This window comes from Trachypithecus francoisi, unplaced genomic scaffold (assembly GCF_009764315.1).
Source record: "Trachypithecus francoisi isolate TF-2019V2 unplaced genomic scaffold, Tfra_2.0 Lachesis_group15, whole genome shotgun sequence".
Classification (NCBI taxonomy): Eukaryota; Metazoa; Chordata; class Mammalia; order Primates; family Cercopithecidae; genus Trachypithecus; species Trachypithecus francoisi.
In genome coordinates, this window is record NW_022681460.1 from 4,446,106 (window position 1) to 4,470,326 (window position 24,221).

The window sequence follows — 24,221 nt, forward strand, 5'->3', positions numbered from 1 at the left end:
TTTCTTGTTGAATAATTTCTCTTTCGCTGTGTCTGTGCATTGGCTTTAAATTTTAGACTCATCCACTGGCTTCTTACTTTTGATTATGGTGTTTTCCAAATCTAAAATAGACTTTTGGTTCATTTTCAGATTAATGTGTTACAGTTAAAATTATTTATTTATTATTTTAGAGACAGGGTCTGGCTCTGTCACCCAGGCTGGAGTACAGTGGCACAATCATAGCTCACTGCAACCTTGAACTCCTGGGCACAAGAGATCCTCCCACCTCAGCCTCCTGAGTAGCTGGGACTACAGGCACACACCACCATGTCCAGCTAATTTTCAAGAAAAAATTTTGTAGACTCAGGATCTGTAACGTTGCCTAGGTTAGTCTCAAACTCCTGCCTTCAAGTGATCCTCCTGCTTCAGCCTCCCACAGCGCGGGGATTACAGATGCCAGCCACTGTGCTCAGCAGTGTGTTACTTCTCATATCGTTCAGTTCCTTGCTAAAACGTTTGCTATGGTCTGAATGTGTATGTCCCTCTCATATTCATATGTTGAAATCCTAATCGCCAAAGTGATGGTATTAAGTGGTTGGGAGTTTGCGAGGTGATTATAATGGGGTTAGTGCCCTTAGAAAGAGGCTTGAGGGAGCCTGTTTTTCCCTTTCATTTCATCTACCATGTGAGGACAGAGCAACAAGGCACCATCTAGGAAACACAGAGGCCCTTTCAGACCTCGAACCTGCAGACCTTGATCATAGACTTCTCAGTCTCCAGAACTGTGAGCAATATCTCTTGTTTATAAATTACCCAGTCTAAAGTATTTGTTGTAGCTGCCCAGATGGACTAGGAAAATGTTCAAGCTTAGCTTTCATTTCTTCAAAGTCATTCCTGACTCCTCTATTTCATGATGCCCCATAGGACATCTCATTAGCTTCATCTTCAAGATAGACTCAGAATATGACATCATTTTACCGTTCCCACTGCTACAGCCTTGTTCTGAGGAAACGTCATGCCTCACTTGGATTCCTGCAGTAGCCTCCTCCTGGGTCTCCCTGCTTCCCAACTGCCTCTCCAGTCCGTTTTCCTCCCTGTGGCCAGAAACATCCTTCTATAATGCATGTCATACCATGTCATGCTTTGCGCCACCAAGGAATGGCTGGCTCTCTGTTTCACTCAGAGTAAAATCTAAAATCCTTGCAAGCACCTGCAGGGCTTGTTGTTTGCCTCGGGTGTTGGCCTCTATTTCCTGTCCCCTCTGCCTCGGCCACTCTGGCCTCCTTGCCATTTCTCTAACACGCTGGGCACATGCTCACCATCAAGTCATCAGAGCAGCTCATCCCTCAGCCCAGAACCTTCTTTACACAGACACCACATTGCGGATTCCTTCACCAGTTCCAACTCTGCTGAATGCCTCGTCTCCATGGAGCCTACCCTCATGGCCCTAGTCTCCCATCATCCTGCTGTGTTTGCTTTTTCTCAGAGCCATAGGTCACCTTCTATCATCGTAGTACCTATTTTTCTCATTTGTTATCATTAATTATATGCTGCTCACCCAATAGAATGGTAGTTCCACACTTGCAGGAATTACTATTAATTTCTTTTGTGGGTATATCTCCTAGTAGTACCTGAAGCACAGGGATCTACAGTTTTTTTTTGAGATAGTGTCTTGCTCTGTCATCCAGGCTAGAGTGCAGTGGTGTAATCTCGGCTCACTGCAACCTCTGCCTCCCAGGTTCAAGCAATTCTCCTGCCTCAGCCTACCTAGTAGCTGGGAATGCAGGCGTGCACCACCACAAGTGGCTAATTTTTTTGGTATTTTTAGTCGAGATGGGGTTTCACCATGTTGGCCAGGCTGGTCTCGAACTCCTGACCTCAGGTGATCCACCTGCCTTGACCTCCCAAATAGCTGGGATTACAGGTGTGAGCCACAGTACCCCACTCACATATTTGTTGAATGAATAAATGCATTATTTAATTTATTCAATCCTTTCCCCAAATGAAACTCCTTACAAAATGCACACACACAGCAAATACACAGAACTGAAGAAGACGAAGTGTTTATTTTTGACAGTGTTCCCTCAGTTTTGCAATATTTTGGTTTGAACACTAGGATCCTGTGGAATACAGCTGGAAATATCACTGGCCCGGCTGTGCTTGAACTGTGTGTTATTATTATAAGCTAACACCCATTGTACCTGGTCGTGAAGTCCCAACACAGTGCATCACACATAGGGCTGAAGTGAAAGGTTCAGTAAATCCACAATCCCTTCCGTTAACTTGGTGCTTCATTATGTGGATGTCCATTCTTGCTTCCCCAGACCTCGTCACTGAAGAAGGAAAGGAGGAACGGGTACAAGAAAAGCAGTGGGCTGGGGTCCCCATCTGGGGAAACACTAGGCCCTAAAGACCCACAACACCCCTTCCTTCCCCCGGCATGGGCCCTGCAGCTCCTGCTGTTTTTCTTGGCGGCCTGAGAGCCACCACCCTCACCACCACAGATCTGCCCTGTCGACGCCCCTCCAGTCCTGGCTCCCATCAGCTTTCCCTCCAGCTGCTAATGCTGACCTGCTAATGCCATCAGCCATGGAACACTGTAATGCTAGATAGTGTGGAAACTCTGGCCCAATTCCCTCTGTTACTCTTCATCACCTCTTTTGAGAAACTCAGGACAAGTTCCTCACTGGCTGAGGCAGAAGTACAATCCCAAAATATCTGTTGTGGATCCTGTTGTGTCCTTTGAAAAGATGGGCACCTGTCCATATGACCTTATTTGTAATATAAGGTCTCTGCAGATGTAATCAAGTTAAGATGAGGTCATTTGGGCAGGTCCCAATCCAATACAACTGGTGTCCCCTTAAGAAGAGGACAAGAGTCAGAGATAGAGACACTCAGGAGGAAGACAGCCTTGACAGCAGGGCAGGGATTAGTGATGAGCTACAAGCCGAGGAACGCCGGGATTGTCTCCCAGGACCAGGAGCTGGAAGAAGCTGGAGGGGACCCACACAGGGTCTCAGAGGGAGCCTGGCCCTGCTGACACCTTCATTTCAGATTTCCAGCCCTCAGACTGTAAGAAAAGCTATTTCTTTTGTTTTGAGCCTCCCAGTTTTGTAGGACTTTGTTAGGGCAACCCTAGCAAATTGGCATAACGTCCACTCCCCGACAGGTGCTAATACTGTCCCAAGATAGAACTCCACCATTCTCCTTCTACAGTGGTTTCCCCATGTTGGCATTGCTACCCCCAAACCCTCCTTGAGGTTCCAGGACATTCTGCTGCTTCTACTCATGCAAGAGCATTAATGTTGGGATACCCAAGCCCAGTGACAAGTTCTCAAAGGGGAATCTACAGTTACTTCTAGGCCTGCCCGGTCCCCCTGCAGAGTGACCCCCACAGCTCGCCAGCAAATCAGCACTCTGGGGGCTGCCTGACAATCCATGAGAACTATGTTATTAATATTTATTAATTATGGTTCATTTGTAACGATCTTCCTGCCTCATTCATATCTTCCATGACCTCAACGCAAGACAATACATTAAAAAGCAAATGTCATCACACTGAAAGCGAAGTGATGAGGCCCTGCAAAATAATTGAGATGGATGAAATCTAAGAATTGACATCACATTAAAGTATTTTTTCCTCAAATTTTTTTTAACGGTAACATATACAAAGAGAAGTACAACAATCAAAAGATTTGTGTCTTCTGGAAAAGAAATATGATGCAATTTCACAGAACTGAGTTTGGCTGTTCATTTAGCAAAAGCATCAACATCTGCAGCCATGAAGTCTCTCTATTCGTTCTGTCTCAACCTTCCATCTGGAAAAAGAAGCAGTTAAAAATTTGTAAAATCTTTTCATGTTTCCTTTGCATTCTTTTCCCTCCTTAGTCCTTCCTTTCAATTAATAAAATTAAAATACATTGACTACCTAGCTAGAGTCACGGTATGGCCGAGGATTTTCCTAACCAGCAGTGCACATATATTAGAGCAAAGAGGCAGTGATCCTGCAGTCAGTCTGATGTATTGCAGCAGAGCCAAGCGCGGAGGTGCAGACGTCAGTGACGCTCCAGCGAAGGCTTCCTAATGCACAAACTACATCTTCCGCGCCTGAGTTCCGCGCCTGCGTTCCCTCCTTGCACACACCCAGGAGTCTGATAAAAAATGAAGCACGCGGAGGACACCGAAATATCTAGAAGGCACAGTGACAGTCGAGAAAAATGACAGGCAGTACATGTTTTCTAGACTCATAATCTTTATACAGGATCACTGTATGTTTCTGTGAGTTTCTATGTACCGAGGGTGTGCTTACGTATGTGCACGAGCCACACACACACACGCACGCATATACGCATATACGCACACACGCACAGACACACATGCACACACAGGCGCATGCACGCGCGCGCACACACACACCCACACATTGTGCGGTCCTCCTGAAGCGGACGAAGGGAGTGCGCATACTGAGCTTCCCTCTTGGAGAACGCACACAGCACAACCTCCAATGGATTTTCCTCTCCTGGTGGCAGCGCTACGCAGGACGCAGATGGTCACTGCTCTGCCCTGGGACCCGCCCCGCCTGCGCCCTGCCTGCTTCCCGGGCTCTCCGTGTGAGCAGCCCCTGTCTGCGCGGCTCCCTCGCGTCTCTCCACCGGGTGGACGTCTCCGAGTCCGGCTCCCGGGCGCAAGGCTGGACCGGTGGCTGCCCGGGCCAGGATCCGCGGCTGCGCGGATGACGCGCACCCCTGAGAGGCAGGGGCGGAGTCGGCCACCGGCAGGCGCCCACCCCATCTTGTCCTTGGGAATGTCAGCGGTGCGACCCGCTCCTCCGTCCCCGCCGGGCCCATCTCCTCTCCTCAAAAGGGGACCTGGCCCCCCGTTTCTCCCCACTGACATCGACATCTATCCACTTGTCTATTTGTACAAATTTCCAAAGTGTATCATTTCACCCCTTTGGATGTAAAAAGTGAGCTAATAATTTTCTAGCAGCATTCCTTATGTCAGCCTCTCTAATTTTGTATAAAAAATCATTTTGCAATGGGACCAATGTTAACTCATTTATGAAATATATCGGTTGCTAAAAAGTAATATTCCACTGAAGTCCATCAATCAACATGGGAATATAGGTCTTATATTTATTGCACCTAATCTACTTTTGCTTAGCACAGTTATTACTCATATCAGAATATGGGTCTAGACGTGAATGACGGAAGTTATATTTGAAATCGTGTCTTAAGGGTAGATGTGCTCATACCAATTTCTTTTTCATTGCGCACCCCAAAATTGCCAATACCTTGTTCAGTATAAAATACATCATCTTTGGCACCCACGGGTCACCCCAATGATGCACACAAGTGAAGATGCAAATATTTATCTTTCCTCTCACGGATCCTCCCGCCCCTCTCTTCCCCCTTGCAGTGCTTTCCTGGCTCCTTTGCTGGGGTGGAAGAATACGGAGGTGGGGGGCGGGTTTGATGCTTCTTAAAAACACATAAGCTGCCTCTCTCATCTGGCAATCATTGACTTATTAACTCTTATTTTAAAAGTTCACACAAATCCAGAGAACTTGTCCTGCTATTAGAATGCAGGGAGAACTAGATGATGCGTGGAAGCCGTCCAACTGCGCAGGGCAATGATCCTAGGCGGTGGCTACTGGCCGACAAGTGCGCCCCTGCGGCAGCTCCCAGCCTGAGTCTGCAGCTCCGGAGCGCTGCTGTTTTCACTGGACCCTGAGAAAACCATGACTCAAGACCAGAAAGGTCTGGAATTAGAAAGAACAGACCCAACAACTCTGCTCCTGGGCATCCTATATGTCCTTTGAAGACATCTGGAGAAATGTAGAACACAGGCTGGGAAGAGGAAACTAAAATGATCATGAATATATACAAAATATCAGGCCACTCTCCTTGTAGCCACTTTACCCTAAAGCAGTAGCCCTCTGCCCACCTGACGTGTGGTCCAGGCTTTTAATTGAAGACCATGCCTTGAGCTCTGTGAAGTTTTGATGAGCTGCGAGCCAGCAGAGGCTGTCCCAAAGGTTCCGGGAACACTCGCCCATCACAGGCAGGACAATTTCATCAGGGAAGCTCTGGAGACCTGGCTTCAGAGTGACCAGATGACGGGCTTGCAGGCCCTTCACAGTTCCCTGTTAGACGACCCCCTGAATATACAGGGCTGCTCACAAGAGGCAATTCCCAAGAGGCGGGACATATTTTTCTGTGTCCAACTCTGGAAGCTGGGACCTCCCTCTCCAAGGGTCCTTGCCCCAACAGCTTAGTCCCTGGACCCCCTTTGACTTTGCTCCGCTTCCACACTCTGGTTGAGTCTCTGACCAAAATGAGGAAGGGGCCGCACCGAGATTCCTTTGGGGGTTCACCTGGCTTCCCATCTCCCATGGCTAATAAGTGCTGTCCAGTGGCTTGTTGGAGGACAACCATTAATTAGATACACCAGTGCCGATTTATCTTATTAGAAATCTACAGGCAAGTAGCCATGAGAATGCAGAAGCTTTCAGGATTCCTAGCCCTCCAGATCGCCTTAGTTGCTGACGTCTTTGCTCCTTGATTTGCATTTATGGCTGGGGTTTTGTTTTGTGTCAGTAACACAAGCATCAGGGCAGGGCTGCTCCAAAGTCTGTGCCCACAACCCCCACTGATGCAATGTTTACATAGATTTGTGTTGCAGTAGCTTGAAATATCTGTCGGTTCCCTCTAACCAACCGATTTGCCTGCAAACTCCTTTTTTTTACCCTTTTATTGTTTGCAAAACCAACAACTTTGCAACACCATTTCCAGGGAACGGGAGGACCAGCTCTGCATCCGTGTAGAGCTGCACCAGCCACAGCAAGCCGAGCTGTTTATTGCTGCGACTTTCAAAACATAAAGATAAAATATTTGAAGATTTTCTTGAAAAGGGGAAAACGCAGCTCTAGCCCCCTCCATTTGCCGCGGGGGGCGGGGAGCGGGGGTGTTGTCCACGTGCCAGACGTGACGGCCTAACGGTTTGATTTATGAGTCTGATAATAAAAATCCCATTAGGCTCCTCTCATTGAGAAAAAGGAGCAGAAGAAAAAAAGCTGTGTGTGTCACCGAGCAGCATTGACGCAGGCGGCTCTGACGGCAGCAGCCGCGGGCGGGCGGGGGCCCGGGGGGGCCCGCGAGGGGCGCGCGAGGGCCGGCAGTTCCAGCGCAGGGTCCCCTAGCCGCCCCCGTGCCTTTTCAGCTCCCGCCCCCGCTGTCACCATTCCCTCGACCCACACGCACCAGTGCACTCGCCGCCGCACGGCTCCTGAGTCCCCCAAGCACCCCAGCCCCCGCTACTGCAACCCTGCACCCCTCTGTAGTGACGGGTGCCATCCTATGTGATCCCCCTGCCCCTGCGGACCCCTAGTCCTCCGAGGGGAGAGTGAAAGAGGGAGGGACCTGGGAGGGAGCAATTCACAGCCCCCCAGGAAGGGGTCACAGCCCTCCCCTCCCTCCAAGGAAGGAGGTAGGGCTGGGAGGCTGGGGTCCTGTGTTCCCAGTCCCCGGGGAGTTGCAGTCACTGGAACCTCCCCCACAGGCCCAAGCTGCCTGCAGATATGCAGCAAGTATCCATTGTTCACCGGCTGAGAACACGTTAGAGTCAGGGTTATTTTTCTATTTAAAAAGTCATCTGGGCAGGAGAAAAGAGTAATGCGCTGTGCTCGGAGTGCGCATGTGTGATCCAAGACCCAGTGCCTGCACCCACGCGTGGTTCCCCGTGGACAGAGCCGGGCCTCAGCCTGGAGCTGCGGCCACTACTCCCCGGCAGTAGGAGGACCTGGGCCCTGGGCCAGCCCTGAAGATGGTGCGGGGACAGATGCCACTGCTGGGCCCACGCACAAATGCTGCTCTGGTATCCAGGCAAAACAAGCCAAGGACTGCACAGAACACCTGGGGTTCCAGACCAGTGGTTTTCTCACGGTCTCCGAACAGAATGACTGACAAGATGTACTCCTAGGGACACTAGAAAAATAATTATATCAGTTAGGCCTGATTCAGCCCTCCGGCCTTAACTTTTTACGTGTCTACTTGAAATGTAGCGAGATTGATAAGGAATTAGAGAGACTGATAAAAAACAGGCCTTAAAATTCCACTATTAATTATCAAAAAAACTAAAAAATTCAAGTGCGTCCAACTCCACAATTCCGAGTCCATAAGTCATTCTATAAACATTTTAATCAGCCAGTGCCTAAACTTCCCCTATCAATCCTGCTACACTACATCCACTTGGGGAGGGAGATGTGCCATTCATAATGTCCCAGGGACATGGAGCTTTCAACCCTCCCGGGGGAGAAGGCACCCCATGTCCCTGGAACTAAAAACAGGAATGTCTGATGCTTGTGCACCAGGATTCACAACAGCCATCGCCAGTATTCACCATAGTCGAGGGGAAGGACCAGCCCAGTGCCCCTCACCGATGAATGAGTACACAAAACGTGGTGCATCCATGCAATGGAGCAGTAGCCGTAAGGAAGGGAGCACTGACCCGTGCCCAACATGGATAAGAACATTGTGCTCAGTGAAAGCAGCCAGTCACAGAAGGACAAACCCTGCAGGATTCCACTTACATGAGGTCCCTGGAGTAGACAAATTCATAGAGACAGGAAGTGGAGTGGTGGCTGCAAGGAGCTGGGGGAGGGGTGTGGGGAGTTATTGTTCAATAGGTAGAATATTGTTCTGTTAGGGATGATGAAAAATGTTGGAAATAGATCATGGTGCTCGTACCACAGCATCATGAATTTAATCAACGCCACTGAATTGCATCCTTAAAGATGCAATGGAAAATTCATATATATATGTGTGTACACACACACACACACATATATAACCACAACAAAACAAACAAACAAACATGAATATCAGTTAGCACTGATACTTCACCCAGGTTTCCTCTTCAAATTGCCTTCTGGGAACAGCACCCCCAGGCATGGTGTTAGCACCCTCAGGCACCCCCAGCTTGAAATGGACCCTCTGCCTCCTTAAAAACAAGGTGAGATAAGATACCAAAAGCCACCAGGACTCTCTCGCTCATTTACATCTGTTACAAAGATCCCCCTGTCTATTTGAGAATTTGGGGGAGCAGACTACATTCTTACATCATTTGGCTCTTGCCTTCAATAGTGCCTCACCACATGCACCGCCAAACATAGAATGGATTTTGTGAAGAAAAGTAATTTTGGTGTTTTTGGTTACTGCTAACCTAAGTGTATTAGTTTTCCATTGCTGCTGTAATAAATTACTGCAAATGTGGTAGTTTAGAACTGCAAAAATCCATGATTTATGATCTTACAGGTTCTGCAGGTCAGAAGTGTAAACTGAGATGAAGGTATGGGCAGGCTCTGTTCCCCTGGAGGCTCTCAGAGAATCCCTCTTCTGGCCCCTGGCTGCATTCCTCTGCTCATAGCCCGTTCCTCCATGGTCAGAGCCCGCCAGGCTCCCTCTCCTTCTGAACAGCTGAGGAAGGAGCTCCTCTCTTCAGGATTCACACGAATAAATTGGGCAGGCTCACCTGGATCATTTAGGTTGGCCTCTCCATCTCAAGCTCCATGCCCTTGACATCTGCAAAAATCCACTTTGCAAAGTCAGGTGACATAGTCACAGGCTGTGGGGATTAGGACATGGACATCCTGGGGCCATCTTTTTGCCTACCACACTAAGGAACCTGTTCTAGTTTATGATTTTATGTGAAGGAATATTGCTTACGGGAACTCAGAGTCATTTAAGCCTGCTTGCTCACAATTTATAAATATCAGGGTAGAAATAAACTAAGGCTCTCCTGCAGTGACTTTTACTTCTTCTTCTTCTTTTTTTTTTTTAGTGGCTTTGATCCCATCCTAGAGTCCTGGGGTGGTTGCTCTGCTATCTCCCTTTTCTGCTGAGTTAGGCTGGTTTTTGGTCCCTCTTGTCACACTGGTGATGCTCCTCCAATGAATGTGAACCTTGATCCAGGGCTCTTCCTTACAGCTGAGGTCCTGATGGACATTCACAGGCTCCTGGGTGCAGCCTGCTGGGGAACGGGACAGCTGCACAGGCAGGAGCTTATTGTTTCAGGATAGTAGTCGGGTGGGACAGGCCTGTTTCCTGGGCCTTGGCCTGTGTAGTCTCTTAGGAACTTTTACTCAGTAATGTCTTGGGCTTGCTTATTACTTGGCTGTCACCTTTTTGAAATTCTGAATAATTTTTGAATAAGGGGCCCTGCATTTTCATTTTGGGCCCTGCAAATTACATAGCCAGCCCTGGGTGAGTGAGATGTGTTACCCAGCTACCAGCCTGTCTCCGCAGCCGGGCTCTCCATCCTGAGCATCAGTCACCACCAGGAGCTCTGCCCTGAGCACACGTGAGTCTAGACACAGTGGTTATTCAGGTTCCTGCCATGAATGCACCACTGGGGGTGAAGAGGATGCAGGCCTGGCTGCTCCTCTGCTCTCATTAGTCAGCAAGAAAGGCTCTGCTGCTATAACAAGTGACCCCACAATAACGTGACTCAATGACAAAGACAAGGACTTCTTGCCTGTGTTACAGTCCTGAGTCCTGGGATCCCGGGTTTGCAAGGCTGCACTTGCCCTGGCTTAGCGACCTACAAGGAGAGGAAGGAGGCTACAACAGGCGACTGGGCTTGGGCAAGGGCACAACAACTTCACTCCTGTTACTCAAGCAAAGGTAACCCATGCTGGCCACATCTAACTGCAAGGGAGCCTGGGAAATACATGGCCTTTGTTGGGCTCTAATTGGGCAGAGGGGAGGGTGGGTTTTGTGAAGGATCTCCATTGCACCAGCAGCTTCCCTATTGGTCTCCCTTCACTCCCTCCTGCCCCCTCATCATCCCCCATCCTCTGATTCCCTTCTCATTCCCACTGGCTTTGCCTCTCCAGAGTCCTCACAGTCTCCTCCTTTGAGTGCAGAGACAGAGTCTCACTCAGTCGCCCAGGCTGGAGTGCAGTGGCGCGATCTTGGCTCACTGCAAGCTCCGCCTCCCGGGTTCACACCATTCTCCTGCCTCAGCCTCCCAAGTAGCTGGGACTACAGGTGCCCGCCGCCACACCCAGCTAATTTTTTGCATTTTTAGTAGAGATGGGGTTTCACTGTGTTAGCCAGGATGGTCTTGATCTCCTGACCTCGTGATCAGTCCGCCTCAGCCTCCCAAAGTGCTAGGATTACAGGCATGAGCCACTGCGCCCGACCTAAAATGTATTTTCTCATTTTCTAGATTTTGGTGCAGGGCCAGGAGACAGCCATGCATTCTCAGTTTACTGTCCTTCTAAAAACTTGCAAAGGCAACGTGGGATGGATTGTATGGCTAGAGGAGAAGGGAAACTGCTGGCCTTTTGCAAAAGAGAGAACAAATCGTCCCCTTCTTGCTTAAAACTCTTTGATGACCACCCACTGCCTTAGGATAAACCCAAGTCTGAGTGTCAGTCCCAAGGCCCCATGTTATCTGCTCCTTTCCTTCCCTTGCTGCCTTGTGCACCCGCTGTCCCTCAGTCTCCAGAAGGCCCTTTCTGTCCTGAGCAACCTCACATGCTGCTCCCTCCACCTAGGTCCTCCCTCCCCTCACCTCTTTCCTGTCTGTGGCTCCTACTGTTTTAAGGCTCTACCAGAAACATCACTTCAAAGAGGTCTTCTCTTCCTATTTTCCATCCCAACTGCATGTATTGTGATCAATGAATACATGGTGTAATTTTCCTTCCCAGCACATATTACAACTTGTAGTTATGTATTGACTTATATATTATTCCCTTTGTTCGGTCCCTGTCCTCCCAACCCCCAACCCCACACACTCTGGCGGGCACTGGCTGTGCTGTTTGCTTGCAGCCTGTGCTCCATGCCCAGCATGTAGGCAATGCTCAGGAACTGTGCTTTCTCTAACTCAACAATGACAGAAAGGGATCCTAGGCCCTTAGACTGAGCTACATCAGACAAAAAGAGAGCGCTTACTTGTAGGTCTGAATTCAGATTCCCACCCTTTATCCCCAGTGATGGCTACTGCAAAGCTGAGAACTAGGACCAGGGTTGACCTTACAGTCTCGTCCTATGGGCTGCGGCAATAATTGGACACACTTCTGCTTTTCTTCCTGCTTCTTCATTTTTCAACCCATATGCAGCATGTTTCCCATTTTCTGTCATCTGTGAACACTGCTAATTGTATCCTTTGCTTTTACAATTACTTGCTGTTGAAATATTTTATTAGCTATTTTCAGAATGTATTTAAGAAATAAGAGACAATTGTTAGATGCAAGCAATCTCTTTTTAAAAAAAGAGACTTAGCGCCAGCGAAATAAATTAAAGATGTTCATTGCAAGCACTCCTCAATTTGTATAGAATTTCCTCAGACACATGGTTATATAAGACTTTCCATCTTTGATCTTTGTTCAAGCTGAACATGTGCACATATACGCCATAATAATTCTCTTACAGCACTCATTGTATATGTTTATGTTTTATTTTAATATTACTATGGTTACCAAAAGAAGTAATCAAAAAATTTTGGATCAAAGATCCAATTATAAATGGGTTACATGCCATGACAGCATGTTCTTTTACTTGTACATCAGTCAAAATCTTAGCATTTCTCTATGGAAAATTCCAGATTTGCAAGAGAATCCCTAACATTTAAAGCCTTAGTGTGTTGAGAAATGCCTCAAATCCAAGAGAAGCAACATCACAACTTTCAATGCCATATGATTTATTTTTGACATAAGGAAACCCTTGTGTTGCGTTGTTGCAGATAGCACAGGGGAGGAGGAGTTGGAAGACAAACACTTAATAAGAAACAGCCGCGAAGCATGTTCCCAAACGTCTCCGACTTTCCGTGCAGCTCACTAGCATGCGCTGCCTACATATAAAAAATATTATTCCCAAAGCGTACATAGTTGAACATAGGATGTCCAATTTAACTTTGAGCAAAATTCTGCACTTTGTAATTTATAAGAAGACACTTTTTTATGTTGGCATTTAGCTGGGCCTGGCAATTCTTTTGTCTTTTTTTTTTTTTTGACAAATCTTCTGTCTGTTCCTTAAAGACATTTGGCCTCTACTTGATCAGTGCTCTCTGTTATTGCGTATCAGTTACTATTCTAAAGTCAAGATGTTTTGATATATAATAGCTCTTTTTTCACAAATTGACCCAAATCTGTACTCACTAATGGGCAGCAAGAGTGAAATCTCACAAGAAAATGGAAGTCGTTGAACAAAATACTTTATACCAAATCAAAACATGTTCAGTATGATGAGCACAGTGCCTACTGTATTTAACTCCTGCCTGGAAACCATCGGAAAATCATTTCATGCTAAGACAGATGAAAACGTAAGTGATACACCAGAAGCCCCCTTGACTTCTATCTGCCTGATTTTGATTCTACGTCTGTTGTGCGCCAGGTGCCTGCCGAATGCTGGAGACTGAGAACAGAGAGGGACATGGACCTGTTGCGGGGTTTAGGGATAAAGCTGAGTGATTGCATTTCCAAGTTCTGTTGGCGGCTGCGTGCTTTGTCCACGTGACACAGTCATGCTACCTTCTGCTCTTGTGGGCAGAGGTGGTCTGTGACACAGTCCCGGCCAATGAGGTGTGAGCCGTCTGCTGGAGGTTTGTGGAAAAGGTTTTCTTTTTCCTAACGACAACAGTGATGCCAGTTGATGTCAACCTCTCTTCCCTCGTCTTCATACCTTGGACACAAAATGGCACCTGGATCTCCACAGGGAATCTTGTCCACGAAAGGAACAGTGGGAGGAAGAGGAACAATGACACCACCAAACGGCTGACTCTGGTGTTACTGGGTCTCTGACTGGAAGCAGCAACCACCTCCTTTGAGAATATACTCTTCTGTGAGAACAAGAGGCTAGGGTTTCTGTTCTAGATCACATCTCTTACCACACACAGGCACACGCAGACACACACACACACACACAAACACACACACACACACCCTGATTGCCATAATACAATGGGATAAAGTATGCCCTGTCATAGGTTGTTCTGAGGAGCTATCCAGCTTCCTCCCAAGGTGGAGGGTGAGAGCTTCCAGGAGCAAGTGGAGTGGAGCAGCGCAGAGGGAGCACAGCCAGCCCGGCAGACCTTGGCCTGGGAAAGGAGCCCAGACAGGATGTCCTGGCAGAGGACTGAGCATCAGTAGAGGACAGAAGCATGAAGGAGCTGGCATGCTGGGAGCTCCAGGTGTTTGTGTGACTGGAGAAGAAGGAGCCCACGGCCAGTGGAGGAAGACAGAGCTGGAGGAGTGGGCAGGAGCCCGCCATGAAGGGCTCACTGGGCTCACCTGGGCTGGGGTTCTGTCCTGAGGAGAGTTTCTGAATGTTGTTAAGCTGCTCATATTTCCATTTCATACAGTTATAATGAAGGCTGGGACAGAGGGAAAACCGAGGAAGGGGACGTGTCAGGTGGCCTCCATGGAGTCTCAGTGGAAAATGAGAAGGGCCTAATGCCAGCCACTGAGAATGGAGAGAAGCAGGGCTTGAGTGATGTCTGGCTAAGGACAGTGATGCAGCGTCTGCAAATGATTGGAGGTAGGTGGAAGACAAAGGCAGACTGGACCTTGGTGTCTTCCAGGGTGGGGAAAGGGTGGGAACCACAAGGAGGCTTTCACAGGAGCCCTTGGGACAATGGATGAGAAAGCAGGATGGCACTCGGGGCCTGGCTGGAGTTGGAGATTATGTCAGTCCTACATCCCAGGGGCTGTGAGTAAAATACCACAGGGGCCTTAAAGCAAGAGACGGCACTACCTCACCCAGGGAACAGTGACATGGACTCGATGGACTTGGCCAGCACAGCCAGGCCGATCCTCTTCCAGAAGACGAAGCCCTTTTAGAATCAGAGTTTCAAAGTCCTTGATAGAGGTAAATTTTATAAAGTATACATCAGCCATATTGATACTTTCTCTTTCCTTCCCACCTGCACTCTTCACTTTCCTTCTACCAAGGGGAGGATTCCATTTTATTTCCTGGTCACTGAGTTGGGCATAGGATGTGTTGGGAGTGGACATACATAATATCCTTTCCTCTCCTCTTCGTTCTTCCTCCTTCCTTCTTCTTTCCTTCCTTCCTTCCTTCTTTCCTTCCTTCCTTCCTTCCTTCCTTCCTTCCTTCCTTCCTTCCGTCCTTCCTTCCGTCCTTCCTTCCTTCCTTCCTTTCTCTCTCCCTCCATCTCTCTCTCTCCCCCTGTTTCTTTCTTTTTTCTCTTTCTTTCTTTCTTTCTTTCTTTTTCTTTCTTTCTCTTTCTTTCTTTCTTTCTTTTTCTTTCTTTCTCTTTCTTTCTTTCTTTCTTTCTTTCTTTCTTCCTTTCTTTCTTCCTTTCTTTCTCTCTCTCTCTCTCTTTCTTTCTTTCTTTCTTTCTCTCTCTCTCTTTTTCTTCTGTCTCTTTTTATCTTCCTTTCTTCTTCCTTTACCTTTTTCTTCTCCTCTCCCTTCTTTCCTGCCTCACTTCCTTTCTTCCTTTACAGCCTTTGTTTGTTAGCCAACTATGCTCAAAGTTCAAAATCTCAAGATTCCGAACTCAAAAATTATACTAAAAAATTCGAGATCTTATGGAAAGGCAAGAAAAAATATAAATACTTTCCAATGAATCAAAGGTGGCTGGTCTCACACCTCCTAGGTGGAAAACATGGTATTCTTTAAAATGACTTTAGGGAGCTGTACTAGTTCTCTTTTTTCAAAGTTTCATTTTTAAATAATTTACTTCTTACTGAGGATCTTCAAAGAGGAGGAGTGAAATTCTTTTCTACTTTCTTAGTGCACTCACCACCAACCTAACACAAGTTACATGAAGAATCAAAATGTTTTAAGACCAGAAAGAATCTTACAGCTCAATGAGTTTAGCCCTTTCATTTTATAGACATAGACGATAAGATTCAAAAAGGTGAAATAACATTTCTAGAATTAAACAGTGAGTTAACAGTGGTTAGGATAAAAATGAACGAAAAACCCAGGTTTCCTGAATTTCAGTTAAGTTTTTTTGTCTTCTCACTATCTTGAAAGGGAGATGTTTCAAAGACTGTAGACATATAGAGATATGGGTAGATGACAGACAGATAGCTAGCTAGATAGAACTTTGTGATTATGCCTACAAATGACACACACACTTGATTCTTAAAACAAACTCATTATGTAATTATGAAAATTATTATTTTCCCCCCATTTTACAGACAAGGAAACAGAGGCTTAGTAGCATTAAATGACTTTCCCAAATTCACAGAACAAGAACATGTCAGAATTGAGAACAGAAATCACATTTGGTTCTAATCAATTTATTTCATAGATAGATAGATAGATAGATAGATAGATAGATAGATGAAATCTCGCTCTGTTGCCCCGGCTGGAGTACAGTGGCACGATCTCTGCTCACTGCAACCTCGGCCTCTCGCATTCAAGCGATTCTCCTGCCTCAGCCTCCCTAGTAGCTGGGATCACAGGAACACACTACCATACCTGGCTAATTTTTGTATTTTTAGTACACACTGGGTTTTGTCATGTTGGCCAGGCTGGTCTTGAACTCCTCACCTCAAGTGATCTGCCTGCCTTGGCCTCCCAAAGTGTTGGGATTACAGGCATAAGCCATTGCACTCGACCTATTTCTAGTATATTTTATTACATAATGTGGAGGACACCAGATGGAAAACAAATATGCTCGATTTAGTAGACTAGTATTACAGAAACATACTTTTATATTCTATACTCTCAAGTTCACCAGAGCCCAAATTGCTTGAGGGTAAAGTAGGCCTTAGATCCTAATCATTCCAGCTGGGACAAACAAATTACTTCCTGAAAACACATTAAATATTTTTAAACTAATGCAGATTGATATGGTTTGGCTCTGTGTTCCCACCCAAATCTCCTGTTGAATTGTAATCTTCAGTGTTGGAAGAGGGGCCTGAGGGGAAGTGATTGGATCATGGGGGCTGACTTCCCCCTTGCTGTTCTGGTGATAGTGAGTGAGTTCTCTCAAGATCTGGTTTTGTAAAAGTATGTAGTACTTCCCCCTTTGCTCTGTCTCTCCTGTTCCACCATCTGAAGATGTGCCTGCTTCTCCTTCACCTTCTGCCATGATCATAAGTTTCCTGAGGCCTCCCTAGCCATGCTTCCTGTTCAACCTGTGGAACACTGAATCAATTAAACTTCTTTTCTGCATAAATTATCCAGTCTCAGGTAGTTCCACACAGCAATAGGAGAATAGACTAATACACAGATCTATCATGCTTTGGAATTTTTATTTATTGTTCTTTAAAAAAGAAAATGGTAAATTAGAAACTGGTACAAAACCTTTGAAGAATAATTTCACAGTATCTGATAAAACTGTTTGCAGTTACCTGTACACCAGCAAACCTGCTTCTTCTAGGTCTACACCATGAAGTTATACCTCTCATAGAATAAGCATCTACATGTGCAAAGTAACTCATTGCAGCATTATTTGTAGTTGTGAAATATTAGAAATTACCTAAATATAAGTGTGCAAAGTAACTAATTGCACTGTTATTTATAACTGTAGAATATTGGAAATTAGCTAAATGTTCAAGCACAGGATACTGGCTGAATGAACTGTGGTATATACACACTGTGGAGTTCTACACAGCTCTTGAAAAAAGGATGAGGATCATACTGATAAACTGATATGGAGTGATTTCTAGAAAATATCATTAGGTGAAAAGCAGCAAATTGGAAAAAAGCATATATAGTACACTGAGTTATATAAAGCAAAAAGAGAATATAAGAAAATAAATGTTTACCTGCTCACATTTACAACAGGAGATGAAATTCAGATAAACCTGAATACAATGAAATTTGCTTCCTACAGAGTCTGGGAGTGGGAGGGAGATGGAGTGGAAAGAATACAGTAGGAAGGACTCTTCTGCCTGTATTTCTTTAAGTGTAGTTTTGGCTTTTGAAGGCATATTCAAAAAAATATTCAAACAATGACATTAAATCAGTAAGAATGGAAAGAGAGAAAAACCCTAAAACTGAAACGAAATTAAAACAAATGAACTTAACCCTGTTTCCAGTGAAGGGCAATAAAAGGGAAATCAACTAGATAAACACAGAATTTAACTATAGATCCTCCAGATTCTGTACTGAGTGGTGAAAGAAATTAGGGGGAGGAGTTGCGAACAAATCCTGACCTTTATTTAGTAGTGCGTTTTGTTGTGGAGGCATGGGCAAGCAATTAGGAAACTATTTTAGATGCACTATAGGATACAGCAAGTGAATAAATACATTGATGTTTTTGGGAACCAGGGATTTCACTATCATGAAAGAGACATAGACAAATGAATGGCTCCTAATTTCTGAAATAAGTACATGTATGTATATGTGCACATGTATGTGTTTGTGTGTGTATGTGTGCATGCATGTACATGCACTTATTGCTTAGATCTGTCTGCTGCAAGGGCTAGGAAGAAAAGACACCCCAGCAGCCATGAGCACACCTAGTAACTGTGTCTTGGTGTGTAATTCCATTAAAAGGAACCAGTGTTCTGAGAAATGGCTGACCCCAGGGCCTGGAACAAAGTAGGTACAAATGAGCCCAAAGCATCTTATTATGCCAGAAAGTAAGGAAGTGTTTAGAAATGGTGGGGGCATGCCATGAGGATGTAGGAGCCAGGTTGAGGGGATTCTCATTGGCCCTTTTAATGGATCAAATATGAGCATCAAAATAATATATAAAGGAATGAATCATGAGCGATTAAATATGGGAATTCATGAGTCCAAGATACTTGTGCTATGAATAAATAGGTACATTCGTTAGTCGTTGAGGCATAAGGAAGTGTTTTTGCCTGCGTGAGGGCTGATGTGGAAGAAGTACTGAGTTCGAACATCACCAAGGCAGGAGTAGACCAAGCAGGAGTCAGGAGTGGGTGCTGAGTTAGGGAACTGAGTTGAGGAGCAGGATACTTGTTTTGTCTTCTCGGCTACCCAAAGGCTGCTTATTGGTTGTACCTGAAACAAAAAGAGTAATTATACAATGGGAAAGTCAGATCATGCGTCGATCAGAATTCATACCACCCATGGCACATAAGTGCCTCCAGATTTGAAATTCGGAAATAGACACCACCTCACCTCCACAGCAGTCCAGCTGAGATGGCAGAACCCTAACCCATGCTGGGAAATGTTGTATTACAAATAGAAGGAAGATGTCAGACACAGTGGTTCATGCCATAATCCAGCACTTTGGGAGCCTGAGGTGGGAGGATTGCTTGAGCTCAGGAGTTCAAGACCAACCTGAGGAACATGGCAAAACCCCAGGCACACCAAAAAGTAAAAAAATTAGCTGGACATGGTGGCGCAAGGCTGTAGTCCCAGTTACTCGGCAGGCTGAGGTGGAAGGATCCCTTGAGCCATGCAGGTTGAAGATGCAGTGAGCTGAGATTGCATCGCTGCACTCCAGCCTGAGTGACACAGTGAGACCCTGTCTATATTCTTCAAAAATGTCTATGTCATAAAAGAAAATTTCCAGAAATTTTCCAAAGAAAAACTCCAGAAATTCTCCAGATTGAAGGGCTGTAAGAAATAGGGCAGATAAATGCCATCCTTGAGCCCTAGACTGTATTCTATATGGGACAGCAGGATGGGGAGAACATCGTAAAAGACATTATTGCGTCAGTTGACAAAACTGGGATATGGGTGATAGGTTAGATAAAAGCATTGTAGTAATGATGTTAATTTAGTACTGTTGATACCAGTACTGTATCTATATAAGAAATTCTCTTATAGGAAGTTGCACTGAAACATTTGGGGGCCAAGGGCCTAGAGATATATAATTCATCTTTGGCTGTTTTATAAAGCGAAGGATGAGGGTGCACGTGATAGACTAAGTGGGATAAGATGTTAACAAGAGGTAAATCTGGGTAACAGATGTTATGAGTGTTTTTGGTATTATTTTTATTCTTGCAACTTTCCTGTAAATTTGGAATTATTTCCAAATAAAAGAATAAGACTGTGGGTGATGGAATTTAAATAAATGAACATATATAGAATAACTAAGCTATGCCACTTATGGAAGGACAGATATGACATAATATTTCTGCAATTACATGATTAGTTTAAAATCCAAGCATAAGGCATAGCTATAAAGTCCTTCTTCCCAAAAAAGCTACTTCAAGGCCTACAACAAATGTTCTACGTTATATTATTGGCCCTCTTTTTCCTCATTTATAACAGAGTATTTTGGGGCTGGAGAATTAGCCTTCTTAGATAATTTAATGTTTCTTGTAGCACTAAAAATCAATGATTACATTTTGAATGTTTTTAGATCTAACCGATTTGCAACTTTAAGTAAGCTTCTTCCAGACTTTCTGTGTTTCCTGTACTTATTTTAAAATAGTTTCCCACAAGTTGGAAATTTTTTTATGTATAGAAATTGTTGTGCTCAGCTGGTCAGTGTAATGGGGTGTCTTAGCCTGTTTTGTGCTGCTATAACAGAATATCTCAGACTGAGTAATTTATAAGCATGGAAATGTTTTCTTATGGTTGTGGAGGCTGGGAAGTCCAAGATCAAGTGGCCAGCCTCTGGTGAGGGCTTTCTTGCTCCTCATCACAGGGCAGAAGGAGGCAAAAGGGATTAACACTCTCCTTAAGCCCTTTTTATACTGCTGTTCATTGGTTCCTGAAGGCAAAGCCATCAGGACCTAAACATCTCCCTAGGCCCTACCTTCCAACACTGTTGAGATGGGGATTAAGTTTCAAACACATGAGTTTTGAATGGCACATTCAGACTACAGCTTGAGGAAAGTATCAGTTTGCCTAACGGTGAGTGCTTATAAAGTAGTCTGTAAGCTACTTTGGTTTTGCTCATGTTTTCTGCACTATTCCTTGGAAGTGGACAGAATGAACACTCCATTTATCTGAAGGTCTCTCTCCTTCTCAGAATGAGAAGAACCTAAAAACGCCCTTCCAAGAGAAGGGAAAATGAAAAGATCTGACTATGTGAAGCAGCTCTCACACTAAAGCTAAGGTCATCCACATGGCAGAAGTGCTGAAGCCTTGCACAGGGCATTTTTGTTCTTAAAGAACTCCTTAAGGTCTTAGGGAGTCATTGTGGAAGCAGTAATACAGGGATGAGGAAGCAAGGCCACTGATGGCCAAGTGGACACCTGGCATGGAACAAATTGGGGAAGCATCCTCAGAAAATTGCACTACATTTCCTAGGCTCACATGACAAATTTATTACCCTTACCATAGCTTAGATGAAATTTGCCCTGTAATTTGATCAGTTATAACTTTGATCTGGGTAGAGGTGGCCAGAGGAAAAGAAAAGAGTATTCTAGTGCTCGCAAAGACTAATTGCCCACTGTAGAGTAATAGGGGGGCTTCGGGCTCCTCCATCAATCTCTCATGAGTCTTCATCGAAGCTCCTTTGACACTGATCTGCTCAGATTAAGTTGGTGACATGGAGTTTCCAGATGTGCAGGATAGGTGACAGATTGTAAACTGCACTCATACCACCAAAGTGGTGCCCAGCTAAGAGGGCTGGCATGAAGCAGCATCTGCCCCCTTGACACCAATGACCCGTAATCCTCAGCAAAGTCTAACTTTTTTTCAGGTCCTTCTGCAGAAGGCGGGCAATTACACATGCACTGGAAGTGTGGGCCTACACATCCTCTCGCCCCACATGGCCAACTCTTCTCCTTTAGCTCCTTAACCCAGGATAGCCTCTTCTAGCTGTTCCTCCTGCCTCTGATTTCACCTCCTTCTGATCCACTCATCAACTTTCCAACTCAAACATGTAGGACACCATTTTATCTCTTTCATAAAGCCCTTCAGGATGCAGGCTCAACCCTTCAGCGTAGGTTGAAGGCTCTTAATTGCCTGTTCACCCTCCATCCCGGCACTGGCACCCAAACTACCCTGATGCTCAGCATTCCAACCATCCCACTCACTCCCACCTCTGGGGTTGCACACCTGCCTTCACTGTGGAGCTTCCCCAAGGCCTGCGAACCCATCTCAGATGCAGCTCCCCCTGTGGTCCTCTCTCTCACCTCTCTGGTGACCTGGGCTCCAGGAACTTCTGCACTGGCTGCCTTCATCAGCACCCTTGTCAGCACCTTGACACCTTGATAGTGTGCCTGCCCCTCTCCTCCCCTGGATTAGGACAGCCTTGAGGGGAGATCCCAGGACTTCATTCTGGAGCCCTAGAGCTCAGCAGTTATTAAATGACTCAAATGTTTGACACCTTATTTGGGTACTCCAAAGCTCCAGAAACAGAGATATTTATTTGCTGATGAGAAGGGATGTGAATGCATTGAAACAGGAAGGATGGGAAGGAGCAGGCGGCTTTGAGAACACAGGTAAGCCTGAAGGTCCCCTTTACCTCAGTGGTGGCCAAGGGCTAGGTGGGCATGCCCCTTGGTGCCCATGAGAGGCTTAAGGCAGAAAAGAAAAGAAGACTAGTGGAGAGAAAAGAAAGAAAAAGGGGAAGGCAAAGAAAGGATTGAAGAAGAAAGTGAGGAAGGTAGAGAGATTGCATTTCTCAGGAATCACCAGAGATGTGACAGTGGTCTTGGGCAGACACACACACACACACACACACATTTAATGTGGGAGATCACTATGGCAGAGAAATGGCCTTTGCCAACCTCCAAGCTCACTTTCTTCTGTGTTCTAAGAGATGAATCACGCAACTCCTGAATGTGTGTGAGAGGTAAAGAAAGTTTGATGAGGTTATGTAGTTTTTATGCAATTATAAGCAAAGGCAAAATTCCTGCCATTAGGAAGCTGACATTTTACTGGGAAAATAGACTAAACAAGGCAGATAAGTCAACCACAAGCAATGCATGGAGGAAGTAAAGCAAAGAAGGGCGGGAATAAGTGCTGGGAGAGGTGGTATAGCAGTATGTGGTGGGGTGGACTCTGGAGGCTTCTTGAAGAGGTGCAAGAGGAGAAAATGTGAAAGAGGAAGAGAATGTGCTCTGCAGATATTCAGGACATTGGGCAGAGGAGTTTCCGGAGAGGAATCAGCAGCTGCAAAGGCTCTGAGTTGGGAGGGTGCCTGGTGGGTTCTAGGAAGTCCCATGTGGCTGAGAATAGAGTGAAGGAGGTGTGGGCAGAGTGAGAGCTGAGGGAGGTGGTGACAGCTATAACCCAGACATGATGGATGTGGGCTTTCCATTCACCAAGGTGGAAAAACTGTGGGAAGAGCAGGTTTGTGATGGGGGTAAAATCAAGAGCCCAGGGATAGCCTTGCTAGGTTTCAGATACATTCGAGATGCCCCAGTGGAGCTGGTAGTTAGACACATGCATCTAGAGTTTAGGGGAAGGGTCTAGGCTAAATATATAAGTGCAAGCGTCATTAGTATTCAGATTTAAACCCACGAGGCTGAGCAAGATCACCAAGGGAGCAGGGAGTGATGGAAAATAAAAAGTCCACGGATGAGCCTTGGGACACTGCAACATGAAGACAGTGGGAGATGAGGAGTTCAGCAAATGTGACCAAGAGGGAATGTCCAGAAAGGTGGGACACAAATCAGCAGAGTGGAGCATCTGGAAAGCCGAGTGAAGGCTGTGTTCTAAGGAGGCGGGAATGAGGAATTCTGTCCACTGCAGTGGGTAAGTCATCTTAGATGTCTAAGAATGGACTCTTGGATAGAGAGTTTTGGGTTGAATGGTGACCTCGGTAAAAGGGAGATATTGCAGGCAGCAGAAGTAGAACTCTTAAGAAAGTGTTTTGGAACGATTCAAGACCCAGAGAGAGGAGAGAGACCAGAGCCACCGTCTAGCCACCGTCTAGACAGCTGCAGTCTGTTGTGAAGGGAAACAGAGAACCTGGGTGGAAATGGAGGGAGAAGGTAGAGAGTCGAGAAAGTTCTTATTTATTTTTCCATGGGGAAATGACATTATGTGTGTGTGTGTGTGTGTGTGTGTGTGTGTGTGTGTGTGTAATTGGAAGGACCCAGGAGACGATTTAGGGGGGAGTGCCAATGCAGTTGTGCGGGTTTCCCTCTCATGGCACAAGGGGTTGGGATCTAGTGCCCCAGTGACCTTTTCTGGGGTATGAGCACTAGGGGAGAAAGCCAAGACAGTGGCATCTTCTTGCAACCTTCTGGGACAGGTTGAGCCACCAGGGGCTCTGCGCAGGTGTCACCACACTCCGAGGCGTCCGTTGTCACCTGACCTGAAGCCCAGGTCTTGGGGTAGCAAACGTCCTTGGGTTCACTTCAGCCACATCTGTGCCGTCAGTCCATGGAAGCTTTTGGGTGCATTTATGAAGCTGCGCCCTGTGCCTGG